Below are 16,606 nucleotides of genomic sequence, written 5' to 3' on the forward strand. Positions count from 1 at the left end.
ATCCAGGGATACTGGCCCCTCATGACCCTGCACCACCAGTAACCCAGTCAATATCTGGCTAAATTAAGTTTCTCAGTATAACTAATCTGTAGTATTGTCATTGCTCTGAAATGCCCCTGCATATTTATTCTCTCCATCCTTTCCAATGATTGCTGGTCGACAGACTGTACCTCACAGTGTAATTGTACACTTTTTGTTCTGCAGCTCCAGCCAAATTCATTCTGTCCTTGGATGGATCCTCTTTCTCTTGGACTCTTAACTAACGCTAATCTCAACGAATACTTCTACCTTCATCTTTTCCCTCCCTTCTATCATTTTTGAATCCTTTAAATCCGGCAATATTTAACACCAAGTCCTGCCATCCCCTGAGCCAGCTCTCGGTGATCAGTACATCAGATTTCGACACACCAATCTGCATCTGGACCTCCGCACACTCCTAGTATTTATGTCCTTGCAGAGTACCTCAGATTAAGGCTTTCTTTCTTATTCCACCTACCACTGATAAACTTGTTGTAAATTCGTACCAACTGTATCTCCCATTATTTTGAGAATCATAGTAGTTCCTCAACTATTCCTTTTTGGATCCTAAGCACACGCCAAGTTATTTTCAATCCCTCCATCCCTCCCACACACCCTGTAAGAAATTCAGTCCCAGCTCTGTCACGTTAGCCTATCCAGCTTGTAAAATTGCTGCCTTCCCCAGAACCAGTCCCAATGTCCCAGGAATCGGAAGCCCTTCCTGCTGCACCATCGTTCCAGTCACACTCTCATCCACATAAAACTCCGAATTTTGTTCTCACTTGTACACGGCGCTGGGAGTATTCCAGGGATTGCTAAATTTGAGTTCCCGCTTGCCAAACATCCACCGAGCTCCCTAAATTCTGATTCCCAGATCACTTCACCCTTCCTACCCAGGTCATTCCTACAAACATGGACATGACCTTTGACTGCTCACTGTCCCCCAGAGTAATGTCCTGCAGACACAGTGACATTATTAACCCCACTATCCTGGAATTACAGACACGCTGAAACCTTTTCAATTTCCAGTCTCCCCTGTGACCATTGCTCCTCCTTCCTTCTCCCTCCCCTCCTGTCCAGTCAGGCTGTTTGTGGTGCCACGGACATGGCTCTGACTACACTCCCCTGAGCAGCCTGCACTTTCATCAGTTTCCAAACTGGGAAACTGAATTGGGAGGGAGACATCAGTCTATTCCTGGATTCCCTGACAGTTTCGCTTCGATTGCCTAATCCATCATTCCCTTCCTTATTCCACGCAGTCATGTCTGCAGGGTGATTTGTTCTGTGTGTGTGCTATCCGTCGAACTCTCAGCATCACAGAGTCTCTCGTCACTGTCTGATCTCCAAGACCTCGTTTACATCTAGGACACCAGCAGGGGCTATGACTTCCCAATGTAACAGAACACATTTTCTGACAATCATGTGTTGGCATGTCGTAACATGCAACATGCCTAGAGTAACTTACTTAATGACCTAGAATGAAGTTAACATCCAGGGCATCACAATATGGTTAAGTCCCTTATTCAAATGTGGTTTACTGAGGGAATTTATTATACTGGCTCAAAATTTCACATCTCCCTCATATTTCTGAGCTCAATCCTTACTTCAGAAGTTGAAAAAATAAATTTGCTGGCTTACAGCAATTAACTGACAGTCACTAATAACTGTTTATTATCAGCCAGTGAACTTACAGATTTTTCAGTGCTGGCTCTTGCACTTCTTTCAAACTCAGTGCAGGCAGGTCCCAACAGCAGAAGGTTATCTCTGTAACTCCCAGCTACGTGTAAACCTGCAGCTCCCACTCCACTCTGCTCCCTCACAGGGTCACCGTCTCTGTGACTTCCAGGTATGTGTAATCCTCCAGCTCCCACTCCACTCTGCTCCCTCACAGGGTCACCATCTCTGTGACTGCCAGGGATGTGTAAACCTCCAGCTCCCACTCCACTCTGCCTCCTCACAGGGTCACCATCTCTGTGACTCCCAGGCACGATAAGGCCATGAACCTCAGTGCTGATTTATATCCTCCCACTTTGCTGCCTCTAACTCCCAGGTGTGATTGAGCCTCATGCTCCTGCTTCAAGTTGCTCCCTCACATGGTCACTCCCTCTGTGACTCAGTGCTGGTTTCGAGCCTCCTGCTCTGCTGTTTCTCCAACTCCAAGTCCCAGTCGGCCCCGATCCTCGCTGCTGATTAATATTCTCCTGCTCTGTCCTGCTCTCTCTCGGGTTCTCTGCCTTTGTGACTCACAGGTAACGGTAGGCCTCAAGCCTCAGCTGAGATTTATAACATCCCATTCCACACTGCTCTCTTACAGGATCGTCGTTGTGCCTGGAAGACAGTGGGGAAGAGGAGGATTAGACAGAGCAGAGGGTGTTACAGTGATTGAGGGAGCTGTAGGGGATGGAACAGGTTGTCTGGGGAGCGAGGCAGACCTGCAGCAACTCATGAACGTTACTGGAAAATACAGCGAGTGGTGCAGACACTGAAGAAGGCAAAGGAAATAGAGAGATTGGGGCTTGTCCATGACGGAGCTTGTGGCTTGTCCATGATGGAGTCTAAACGGCTTTTTCTGAGCTGCTTACAGAGACTTCAACAAATGCAATTGACAGCCAACAAATATTGTATGGTACTGGAGACTGTTGGATGTTACAGAGTTAGAAGACTTGCATTAACTGAGGGGAATATAAACTTTTGGAGCACTGGTGGTGTTAAAGGACCCTCAGGACATGAGGAGGTTCAGAGAATGGGAGCATTCAAAGTAGTGGGATTGTAGGGGCTGGAAGTCCTGGGATGGATTAGGAGAATGGAAAGTGCCAATTTAGTACATGCAACCATTGTAAGTGTAGAGATTTAGGAAGGCAACCTGTGCTATTATTGAATACAGTTATATGGAGAGTTACAGAAGCTGAAGGGTTTACAATTTAAAAAGGGAGAGATTTTAGGTGATCAGAAGTTTAAACAAGAATAAAGAAATTTGAGAGATTTCTAGCACAGGTGGGAATGGAGGAGGTGAGATATTGTGAGGAACTATAAGAGCTATCAGCAGAGGAGGATGTCACATATATGGGAAGAGCTGCATTCTCTGTATGCAGTTACAGACATGAGGAGTGTTGTAACGCCTGCTAGAGGGGATCCAGATAACAACAGTTCCAACGGCTGGTGCAGGGGGAAACCCACCTGGAGGAACCCCACGCAGAAACAGGACGAAAGTGCAAACTCCACATAAACAGTCACCCAACGCTGGAATTGAACCTGGGTCCCTGGCGCTGTGAGGCACCATTGCTCACCACTGAGCCACCGTCCTGCCCCAAATTGCAGAATTATGCAAAGAGAGAATGTAGGGAATGGAGGACAAAACAGAGATGTGGAGTGCTGTTGTGGTTTGAAAAGGGTCTGGAGGTGTTTATACAGATAAGAATGTCGGTAGGGATGGGAGAAGGTTACTGAGGTCATGTGGTGCTATAGGCCAGGAGGAGGGAATGTGATCTGGCCTGCAGAACGTTACAATGATATCATGTTCTCCTGGGGCTTTAGGAAGGTATACAGGTGGGTATTTTGGGCCAGGCTGGAGGATTTTACAGATACGGGGGCACTGTAAGTATTGTGCAAGACTACAGAAATAGGGATTATTGTACTGCTTGCAGGATGAGATTATTGAGATTGGGCATGTTATCGAGACTGGAGCAATTTACACATAGGGAGAGTCATCAAAATTACAGTCGGTTTCAAATATACAGCAGGATTATGGGAGGGGTGGAGGTTAACGAAATAGGAAATTTTCTGGGAATTACAAGCATTCACTGGCACAAATGAGTTGGACCGAAAGGTATGTCTCCTTGCTGTATGACTCTATCACCCGACAAGAGACAGCGTGAGGAGTGAATATAGAACAGAAAGATCCCAGGTTTCAATGCAATCTCCTAGGGGAGGCCTGTTTTCCCCTCTGTTGTACTGATCCTCACTAAGACAGCACAGGCCTAGATTGATAACTGTCAACTTACTGTATTGGCGTAGGAAGGCTCAGTACAGCAGAGATGAAAGTTAACAAGAGGGTGGGGTTTGAGCCTGGGACCATAGTGCTCTGTATTTGTGCTTCAACACTGTATCTGTGTCATGTCTTCTCGACAAAAGTTCGATCCCTTAAATACACTCTACTCTGTTCACTGTGAGTGATCTTACCTCACTTCAGGATTTACTGAAGGCTCCAGATCTCACTCTCCCTCTCTCTGGCTGACCAACTGTTTTCAGTGTGGTGATGGATGAGACAGGAATTGGGAATTCTGCTGAGTCAGGAGCATCCTGCGTACCTACTGGAAATAGAGAAACAGACACAATGGGAAAGTAGACTGATGCAGTAAGGGTTATACAAGGAGAATGGCACTGAGTCCCACAGAGATCTGGAAAATCCCAGTCTCCATCCCTGGCCTGTGCTGTTGCGTCTCTCTGGAGTGGAGAGTTCTGTTGGGTTAGGATCTGGCGTAGCTGCAAAAGGTGGCAGCTATTAGACCCTCACAGTGACAGATATCACATGGAGAGATACAGAGAGATATCACCAGAGTGCAGGAAGGTATCAGGATCAAATCACGGTCAGGAAGAAGGTGCACTGGGATCAGTACTCAGGGATGAGGGAGCAATCAATGGGGCAGACAATGACCTTGTGTTCCTCTCAGTAGACTGTTCATCCAGAATTTAATGCCAGTGTCAGGGATACCCATCTAACTGTTTCATACCTTCTCAGTCAGGAAATCTGTTTTTGGATGCCTGTCTGGCCTACATATGAATCCAGACCCAGAGCAATGGAATTGACGCTCAAATGCCCACTGTAATGATCTGGCAAGCCACTCAGCTCTAAGGCTGGTCAGGGTGGGCCTGAGATGCTTGCCAGCCAGAGACAGCAACATCCCATGAGTGAATTAAAATCAACACTGCTGGGAGCAGTGTCCTGGTCAATCATGTTGGTAGGTTTATGGACAGGGCTTTAAACTGACAGAGAGGATGCAGGAACAGGGTTCAGGTGAAAGGAGCTTTCCAAATCCAAAGAGAAAATGTGAAGCCTAGGAACAGCATGGGAATGTTGCTGAAGACAAGCAGAAAGGAACAGGAAGGGACAGAGTTTAACGAAAACTGCACATTAATGAATCGGTTTGTGGCAGGACATTGTGGGAAAGAGGAAATTATAATTTCTTTGCATGAACAAAGTATCTACAATAAGGTGACTTTTGATACAGAGAAAAATGAGACTTAGTCACCAGACAGACGTGATTACAGAGTGAACAAAAGGTGGAACATAAATATTCAACAGTAAACAACATTACAGGATCTCAGGCAGAATGAAAAAACAAGATGGGAACCCTGACAGTACTGGATAACAAAGGCATTACTGAGAAAGCATTTGGCCTCAGATTATGCACTGAATCAGCCTGAATGCAAATTCTGGGTGCGATGTGTCAAAAACACAATCAGGTGAACAATTTTTATGCTGCCTTGCAGTATTTCATTGCTCATCCCTGCTTTAAACAGGAATTCATTAGAAATTGTAGCAAAGGTGGTGAGATAATTTTTGCAGTCTTCAATCTCTGTGTAATTTGGGACAGACACATTGGCAAGAGTGATATTATCAGAGATCCTCTTTAAATGTTTTTGTCAGTGTTTCTATTGTGCAAATAACTAGGGATGTAACTATCTCAGATCGACCGTTGGATGATGAAGCTGAGTGAATGAGTAATATCACACCGAGATCCTCCAAGAAATTACACCGGAATTCAAAGAGATTATGACATTTTAAAGTGACCATAAAGCACACCCGAGCACCAGTAACAAAGACCAAGACATGATTTTGAGAGAGAACTGACCTAGGTAAACAGGGGAAACAGACTGAAATGTCAGGCTGTAAATGAACAGTGGAAAACATTTAGAGCCAGAGACCTAGAGACGTACAGCACATAAATGGACACTTCTCCCTTCACCCAATCAAGCCCTGATCGATCCAGCTGAACGGCACCAATATTGGCCCAGTTCCAGTTTAAGACCAAAATCTGTCAACCTGCCTGATCTTTTTCCACCACTATGTTAAAACAAAGACAGTTGTGGTGACTGGACGCAATGTGCTTTCCGACTGATACTTCAGTCACTTGCCTGACCTCGTTTTCTGAGGAGAGGTCCAGTGTTGCACCCGCCTGAGTAGTGTAGAGCCCTCTACGTCTTGATTGAGGAAACTTTCTTGGACACATTTTACAAATTCCACCCAGTACGGGCCTTTTACACTCTGGGTGACCCAGACAATCCAGGGGAAGTTAAAATATCCATTCAATACTACTCTATTATTTGCATAGGTACCTGCAAGTATTCTGCCTTTCACCCCATATTCTGTATTCAGGTTCAACCTTCCAGAATGAATCACTTCACACTTTTCCAGATTGAACTCCATCTGCCACTTCCAGCCCAGCTCTGTGTCCTGTCAATGTCCCATTGCAACCTACAACAGCCCTCCACATTCCCCACCACTCCACTAAACTTGGTGTGATTGGCAAACTTACTAACCCACTCTCCAACATCCACATCCAAGTCATTTATAAAAATCACAGAGAGCAAAGTCCCAGAGCTGATTGTTACAGAACCCCACTGGTCACTGAGCTCCAGGCTCAATACTGCCAATCTGCTGCCACACTGTCTTCTCTGGGCCATCCGATCCTGCATCGAGATTTCCCTGCATCCCAATCATCCTTCTTTTCTGAATGAGCCATCAACGTATTCTGTCATATCCTCAAACAACTCAATGAAGTTTGTGAGGCATGACCTGCCCCTCACAAACCCATGCTGTCTCTCATTTAACTATGGCTTTCCAAGTAGTCATAAATCCTTTCTTTAGAGTCCTTGCCAATAATCTGCACACCACAGACATTAGACCAAATCTGTAATTCCCAGAATTCTACCTCCGTAATATGGTCCAGACGCTACAAATCTTCTCCCCTCTGCCATGTTCCCCAGAAGGGCACTGGAGGGTGGTGGGGGTTACAGAGATAGGGAGGGATATCAGGACAGGAGGATTTTGCAGACATTAGGAGGGTTGCAATGCTAAAAGGAGGCTTCAGTAATTGTGAGGTTTCATGGTGATGAAGGCATTTCAGGAGGGAGGGAGGGAGGATTGTAGGGAAATGAGAGGTTTCACAGTTTAGATGTTTTGTTAGGACTGCAAGAGGTTACCGAGTTGGGGAGGGTGTAAGCACTGGTGAATATTACAGAAACATGTGGTTTTAGTTGCAATGGCAGGAAGAGGATTCAGGAAGCTGGAGAGTATGGGGCCTGAACGAGGTTACACAAATGGGAAGAGTTGTCAGGATTGGAGGTGTTTACAGAGACAGCAATGGTCTGATCTGGAGCAGAGGACCCAGATTGGGAGGGATGGCGGGGGGGACTGGAGGTGTTTTCACAGGGAGGGAGGACCATACAGCCACAGGAGGTTACAGAAATGTGGAGTGCTGTAGGGCTGACGGGGGTTCATGGAGATGGGAATGTTGGGAGGGTTAGAGACGTTTACAGGGATAAGGATGTTTGAAGGCCAGGGCTGGATTACAGACAGGGACTGTTTTAGGGAGCTGAGCAGACTACAGAGATAAAGATGTTTGTATCGACTGCAAGAACAAACAGAGATATGCAGGGTAGTCGTGACTGAAGATGGTTATAGACATAGGAAGGCTTAGGTTCTGGGGGTTATTTGGACATGGAGGCTGTGGAATCTGGATTGTTTTTTGAGAGATTGGGTCGCACGATTGGTTGTAGACAGTTTCACAGATAAGGGAGCATAGCACCAACAATTGGAAGTTCCTGCGGTAGGGAGGGTTTGAGTGGAGAGTGATGTTTACACAGATAAGGGTGTAAGAGCTGGAGAAGATTATGGAGATGAGTAAATGTTTGGAGATACAGGAGGAGCTTACATTGACAGGGTGGGTGATAGTGATGGGAGGATGTTACATTGTTAATGAGTCTTGTAGGAACAGGACTGAGAGAGGTACAGGCATTGGAGTGGGATCTACAGATCAGGAGTGTTGCAAGGACCTGAGAGGATAACACAGATAGGGATGGTGGTAGGGTCTCCACATACTGATGGCGTTTTAGGGACTGGAAGAGGTTTGGTCGATAGGGAGGGCTGGAAGAGCTGCAGGAGCTTATGGAGAGTTGAAGAGTTGGAGCAGTTCACAGAGGAAGGGTTCTCCGACAGGAGTAGGTCACAGATAGTGAGGGTTGTGTGGTCTGAGAAAGTTAAAGAGAGGGGAGTTTTCGGGACTGGAAGATATTACACTGACAGGGACAGTTGAAGAGACTGTAGCAAAAAATGCATGGAGAAAGTTACACAGATAGGGAGGTGAGTAGGGACTGAAGGTGAATACACAAACATGGAGGGTTGTATTGTTAGACGGAGCTGAGAGGGACAGGGACTGGTGTAGGGATTTACACAGATAGGGAAGGTTGTGTTTTTGGAGAAGGTTACACTGATACAGACAGTGTTAAAGACTGTTTAATGGACTACAGAGGAGGTCAGAGAGAATGTATTACAGGGAGTGGAGGAGATTACAGACACAGAGATGGCTGTCGGTTTGAAAAGAGCTTCTGCAGATCCGCAGTGCTGTAAGGCTGGAGGGAGGTTACAATAATAAGGGTTACCTACACTTCAGGGCTTTTTTGATATAGTCCCCTTCTGAGACTTGCTCTGTCAAAAGGAAGTATAGACAGTCCAGATGGTTTTACTGAGATATAAATGTTTTTGGGAGTTTCAGGATGGAACAGTGATTGGGAGTGCTGTAACAAATGGCAATAGTTATAGGGAGGGTTCTAAAAGCAGGAAGAGATGACAGTCATATCGATCGTGGTAAGGACTGGAGAAGCTGACATCGCCAAGGAATGTTTTAGAAACTGTTGGAGATTACACAAAAAAGGAGAGTATTGGGGATGAGCTGAAAATGTGTTGCCGGAAAAGCGCAGCATCCAAGGAACAGGAGAATCGACGTTTCAGGCATCAGCCCTTCTTCAGAAAATGATTTTCAGCTCTGATCTCCAGCATCTGCTGTCCTCATTTTCTCCTCGAGTATTGGTATGAGGCAAGGTTCAAGAGACAGGGATGGTTGACAGGACTGGACAATAAACTGAATAGAATCTCCACAGTCTGGAAATAGGCCATTCGGCCCAACAACTCCGCACCAACCCTCTAAAGAGCATCCTAACCAGACCCATCCCTCTCCTGCATTCCTCATGGTGAACTCACCTAAAACACACTTGCCTGAATACTACAGTCAATTTATGATGGCCCATCCACGTATCATGCAAATGTTGGACTATGGCAGGAAACCAGAGCACCCAGAAGAAACCCACAGAGTCGGGGGGAGAACATGCAAAGTCCACACAGACAGTCGGCCAAGGCTGGAATTGAAGCCAGGTTCCAGGCACAGTGAGGCTGATTGTACAGAGCACTGCAGAGATTGGACTAGGTCACAAAGTTTACAAGGGCTTTTTGGAACAGGACGAAAATATAGTCAGGAACAGAAGCTTTATAGATGGTGTCCATGAGAGGGACTGGAGGAGGTTAACGCAATAGGGAGGGTTGTGCATTCACTCGACAATTAGAGGTAGGGACGGTTGGGGAGACTGGATGAAGTTAGTCATACTCAGAGTTGTACACACTCTGAGTAATGGCAGATGGAGTTTACTTCTGATCACTGTGAGGTAATGCACTGTGGGAAGTCTCATAAGCAAAGGATATACATCATGAAGAGGAGGTCCTCCTGGAGAACTGAGTAACACCGGGACCTTGGTGGGCAAGTCCCTGGATATCTGAAGGTGTCAGCACAGGTGGACAGGGTGGGGAAGGCACCTGAACTGGGAGCAGGAGGGGGACCCACATCCTGATGGGGCGAATTGTTAGAGCAGCTTGAGAGGATATAATCTAATCTGGCAGGGTGTTGGACCTTAAACAGTCATAAGGCCAGAAAGAAGATTGAGGTTGGTGCACAAGTTAAAGACAGCAATTTCCGCAGAAAAGTCAGACAAGAACATAGCAGGAAATGGGGGAGGGGGAACTGATGATTAAACTGCATTTATTTCAATGCAAGGGACCTGACAGCTAAGGAAGATGAACTCAGGGCATGGATTGGAACATGGGACTGGGATATTATAGTTATTACAGAAATACGGCTGAGGGAGGGACAGGACTGGCAATTTATTGTTTCAAGGTGGAGATGCTACAGGAAGCATCGAAGGGGAGGCAAGAGAGGACGCGTGGTGGTGGGTTTTCATTACATGAATCATTACATCAGTACCTAGAGAGGATATTCCTGTGGTATCACCCAGCGACGCTATGTTAGTGGAACTGAGAAATAAGAATAGGTCATCACTGACACGATTGTCCGACTGATCCCGAATAATCAGTGGCAGACTGAGGAACAAACATATCAAGAGATCTCAAATATCAATCATAATAATAGGGCTGTTATGGTTGGGGTTTTTAAACTTTCCAAACCTAGACTGGGACTGCCAGTGTTCAGTATTTGCAAGGGAGGAATTTGGTAATTGTGTTCCAGAAAACTCCCAATCAATATGTAAATGGCCTGAAAAGAGAAAGGGGCAAAACCTGACCTCCCCTTGGATAACAAGGTAGGGAAAGGGACTGAGGTGTGAGTGGGAAAGCATTTTGCCAAAGTGACTCAAGTCTATTAGTTTGAAAATAGCGATGGAAAAGGACAGGGCTGGTCCACAGGTTCAAGTTATAAAATGGGGCCAGGAATATTAGCCAGGAACTCTCAAAAGATGATTGGGGAGTCTATTTGCAGGGAATGGGAAGTCTGGCAAGTGAGAATATTTTTCAAAAGTGAGATAAATTGAGCAAGCACCACCTGTTTGTGTGCAGGTCAATGCTGACAGCATTCGGAAACACTGGCTGTCTATTCAGGGTCTGGTCAAGGAAAAGGGGGCACGTGTCAGGGATAGCCAGCTGGATCAAGGGGATCCCTGAGGATCACAGGGGCTGTAGGAATACACTTTGGGTAGAAATCAGGATTGCAGAAAGTGTACATGCTATAGCCTTGGCAGAGAATGATAAGGAGAATCCAAAAGTGATTGTATAAGTATATTGAGTAAAAGAGTAACTCGAGACAAAATGCTGTCCCTTAAAGATCAATGAGACCATTGATGTGTGGAACAGCAGGATATGGGTAACACCTTAAACACATTTTTCCCTCCAGAACTTGCTGTGGACAAAGACTGGGGAACTCAGGGAACAAGAGTAATACATTAGACCACATTTGGAGTTCTCTGCAATTCCAGTCTCCCTGCTATAGGAAGGATGGTGTGAAATTTGAAAGTGTTCAGAAAAGAGTCACAAGATGTTCCCAGGGTTGTTACTGAATAAGCTGGGGTTCTTTTCCCTGGAGCATCGGAGACTGAGGGGTGACCTGACAGAGGTTTATATAAACATGAGGTGTATTGATTTGGTAAACATTCAAAGTATTTTCCCAGGGTTTGGAGAGTCCAAAACTAGGTTTAAGGGCATAGGTTTAAGGTTAAAGGGGAAAGGTTTAAACGGCACTGAAGGGACAGCTTTTTTATACACACAGAGCTGAGAGAGAAAGTAGCAGATACTGATACTATGACAACATTTAAGAGATATTTGGATGGGTATATGAATAATAAGGGTTTAGAAGTACATGGGCCAAATGCTGGTAAATGGGATGGATTTATTTACATCTTCTGGTCAGCATCGACGAGTTGGACTGAAGGGTCTGTTTCCATGCGGTACATCTCTATGACTTGAAAAGAGTGCATGTTAGAGGAGGTTTTAAAACACAAAGCTATGGAAAAACCCAGGACCTGATTAAGTATATCACAGAACATTGTGGAGCCCCGAGCAAAGATATTTGTGTCATTGATAGCCATGTGTGATGTGCTGGAAAGGCTGGAGGGTGGTATAGTGGACAGTGAAGACGTTGTAATCGAGGATAAAGCGGATGGCCCTCAGGACAACTCCATACAACCCTGTCACGGTGGACGCTGCAAGACGTGTCAGATTGTAGATATAGATACCATATTACACGTGGGAACACCTCCCACCTTGGACATGGCAGGTACTCATGTGACTCAGCCAACTTTGTCTATCTTAAACATTGCAGGCAAAAATGCCCGGAAGCATGGTACATTGGGGAAACCGAGCAAAGGCTACGACAATGGATGAATGGGCACCGCACAACAATCAACAGACAGGAGGGTTCCCTCCCAGTTGGGAAAGACTTCAGTGGTTAAGGACATTCAGTCTCGGACTTTCGGGTGACCATCCTCCAAGTTGGACTTCGGGACAGGCAGCAGAGGAAAGTGGCTGAGCAGAGGCTGACAGCTAAGTTCGGTACCCATAGGGAGGGCCTCAACCGGGACCTTGGGTTCATGTCACATTACAGGTGATCACCATTGCACTACACACACACAGATATTCCTACAAGCACACACACTCTCACATACACATGGACACAGGTACACACAGACGGGCACACAGACACCCACACACAATCCCACACTCACACATGCACCCCCTCACAGACTTAAGACACTCTGCACTCACTACATACACACTTTCTCACACTCAACCCCCACCCCAGACAGACACACACAGACAGACAAAGACCCACAGACACACATATTTTGTGGGGTGAATTTGTACTTGCAGGATTACATTGTACTTTGCTCAAAAACTGCATGAATTTATGTCAAACTCTTATGTCACTTTTTAGATTAGAATCAATCTAAATATCAGGGCATAGACAGAGAACACAGGGGGCTAACACCTTCACATATTGTCTAGCTATCACCATTGTTAACAGCTAACCCGAGAATTCAACTTTAAAAAAATGTTTTGTGATTTACACATGAAAGAAGTGAAACTATCACTGTATTCTAAACGATGAAAGGCTTAACAGACAATCAATTTTTCAATGTATAATGTCAGTTACATCACACTGTAAATTTTTGCTATAAATTCTGTGTTATGATCGAGCCCTCCACTATCACCTGATGAAGGAGCGTTTTTCTGAAAGCTAGTGTGCTTCCAATTAAACCTGTTGGACGATAACCTGGTGATGTGTGATTTTTAACTCTCTTCAATAAGGTAGATTGATTTGTGACATAAAGATAAAAGAAATTTAGACACCAGAGAGACGTGGTTACAGGGCGAACAAAAGGTGGACATAAATATTCAATGGATCACAACCTTGTGGAAACTCAGGCAAAATGGGTAACGCGAACAATAATGGATAAGAAAGGCAATACAGAGAAATCATTTGACCTCAGATCATGAAGTAGAGTCAGTCTGAATGTAAATTCTAGCTACTACTTGCCAAGGACACAAACAGCAGAACAGTTTTACGCCATCGAACAGCATTCCATTGCTCATCACTGCATCACACAGGAACTCATTGGAATTTTTTAACAAACACTTTGTGATAATTTTGGGAAACTTCAATATTCCCATAATCTGGGACAGTCACACTAACAACAGTGATATTGGAAGAGTAGTTCAGAGATTTTTTTTCAGTGTTTCTTTGAATAACAAATTGTGCAAATGGCTAGGGACATAACTATCTCAGAGCGATCGTTGTGTGATGTAACTTATTGAATGAGTAATGTCACCTGGAGAGATCCTCTGGGAAATTGTGATAAAGTGCAGTTTAAAGAAATATAATGTTTCAAAGTGAATCACAGAAAGGACATGCTACAACTAGAAACAAAAACAGCCAATGACATGGGTTTGAGAGGATAACTGACCAAGGTAAATAGGCTAAACAGATTGAAATATGTGCCTGTAAATGGACAGTGGAAAACATTTGAAAGGACAGTGTAAATCACTCAACAAAAGAACATTACACTGAAACAGACAAAACCTCAGCAAGAAATTCCCACTGGTCCCTCACTCAGGACAAAATGTATCATATTAGATTATGAGGCTTAGAAGATCACCAAAAAGTACTTAAAATCCTGAAGTGAGAGAGTGTTTTAGGACTAAGAGTTAAAGGCATTGCAAAGGGTCTGCTAGCAGGAGTTGAGCAGTGGGAAGGGGAATCAGTGTCAGGGTTCAATGTCACAAAAGGAACAGGGAGAGGTGAAGGTGCCGGAGGTGGTAAGAGTGTTACTGAGAGTGGTCCGGGCCTGAACGATGTTACAAAACCAGTACGGATTGCTGCAGCTGGAGGGGTTTGCAGAGGTAGAGAGGGACATATGTATTTTTATTTATTCATTCATGGGATGTGGGAGTCACTGTTAATTACCCAGAGGACAGCTCAGAGTTAGCCATATTGCAATGGGTCTGGAGTCACATGTTAGCCAGGCCAGGTTAAAATGTCAGATGGTCTACACAAAAGGAGGTCAGTGAACCAGCTGTGTTCTTCCCACTGATCAACAATGCCTTTATGGTGACCTGACCAACGTCTTGTACAGATACATCATGACATCCCAAATCCTACGCTCAATGCTCTCCCCAATGGAGGTAACCATCACAAACGCCTGCTTCACCAGCCTGTCTACCTGTGACAGCACTTTCAAAGAACTGTGTACCTGCATCCCTGGGTCACTGACTGACAACACTACCCAGGGCCCGAACATTAACTGTACAGGTCCCACCCTGGTTTGTTTCACCAAAATGGAACACTTCACATTTATCTAATTAAACTCCATCTGCAATTCTTCAGCCCACTATCCCAGCAGTACTGTTCATTCTGTTGTATCACAGATAACCTTCATCACTGTCCTGTTTACCACCAATTTCAGTGTCACCCAAAAAACTTATTTAACTTACTTAACAATATTCCCATCCAAACCATTTATCCAAATGACAAACAACAGGGGACCCACTCCACCGCTGGTCACATGCCTCTAGTCAGAAAAACAACATGTCTCCTACCATCAAGCCCAATTTTCTGTCCAGTTGACTAACTCCTCCTGAACGCTAGAACGTTTTACATTCATCTGAGCTAATTACCCAGCTTACCATCTGACATGTAGAACACAGAACAGTACAGAACAAGACCCTTCGGCCATGATGACATGCCAATCTTTTATCCGACCATAAGATCAAAAATAAAAGTGGCAGATTGAGTTTAGTTCAGATAAATGCGAGGTGCTGCATTTTGGGAAAGCAAATCTTCGTAGGACTTATACACTTAATGGTAAGTTCCTAGGGAGTATTGCTGAACCAAGAGACCTTGAGGTGCAGGTTCATAGCTCCTTGAAAGTGGAGTCGCAGGTAGATAGGATAGGGAAGAAGGCGTTTGGTATGCTTTCCTTTATTGGTCAGAGTATTGAGTACAGGAGTTGAGAGGTCATGTTGCGACAGTACAACACATTGGATAGGCCACTGTTGTAATATTGCGTGCAATTTTGGTTTCCTTACTATCGGAAAGATGTTGGGAAACTTGAAATGTTTCAGAAAAGATTTACAAGGAAGTTGCCAGGGCTGGAGGATTTGAGCTTTAGGGAGAGGCTGAACAGGCTGGGGCTGTTTTCCTTGGAGCGTCGGAGACTGAGGGGTGACATTTTAGAGGTTTACAAAATTATGAGGGGCATGGATAGGGTTTGGGGTGTCCAGAACTAGAGGGCATAGGTTATGGATGAAAGGGGAAAGATAAAAAAGAGACCTAAGGGGAAACATTTTCATGCAGAGGGTGGTATGTGTATGGAATGAGCTGCCAGAGCAAGTGGTGGAGACTGGTATAATTGCAACATTTAAGAGGTATTTGGATGGGTATATGAATAGTAGAGGTTTGGAGGGATATGGACCGGGTGCTGGCAGGTGGGACTAGATTGGGTTGGGATGTCTGGTCAGCATGGACAGGTTGGACTGAACTGTTTCCATGTTGTACATCTCTACGACTCTAACTTCCATACCCTTCATTTTATTATCATCCATGTGCCTATTCAGAAGTATATTAAATGTCCCTAATACATCTAATTTTACCGCCACTGCTGGCAGTGCATTCCACTCAGCCACCACTCTGTATGTAACGAACCTACCTCTGAGATCTCCCCATAATCATCAACTAATCATCTGAAAATTATTACCCCCTTGTAATAACTATTTATATGAGGGTTAAAAAAAAATATCTCTCTCTATCAACCACTTCACCAACCTTTGTGTCATTGGGAAACTTACTAACCCCTCTTTCAATCACACATCCAAGTCATTCCTAAACTCACAAAGAGCAGAGGTCCTGTAACCTCTCCCTGCAGAAAACCACTGGTCACTGAGCTCCAGGATGAATGCTTTCCATCTATCATCACCCTCTGTCTTCTTTGGGCCAGTAATCCTGTATCCAGACAGAAAGGTTTCCCTGTATCCCAGGCCTCCGTACTTTCTGAATGAGCCATAAAGATGTTTTGTCACTTTCTCTAAAGATTCAATAAGACTTGTAAGGCATGACTTGCCCCTTACAAAACCATGCTGACTATCTCTAATCAAACTATGGTTTTCCAAGGAATCATCAATCCTGTCTCCCTGAGACCTCTCCAATAATCTGCACACCACAGACATAAGACTGACAGGTGTGCAATTCCTTGGATTATC

Source organism: Chiloscyllium punctatum, chromosome 31, assembly GCF_047496795.1.
Source record: "Chiloscyllium punctatum isolate Juve2018m chromosome 31, sChiPun1.3, whole genome shotgun sequence".
In the NCBI taxonomy this organism is placed as follows: domain Eukaryota; kingdom Metazoa; phylum Chordata; class Chondrichthyes; order Orectolobiformes; family Hemiscylliidae; genus Chiloscyllium; species Chiloscyllium punctatum.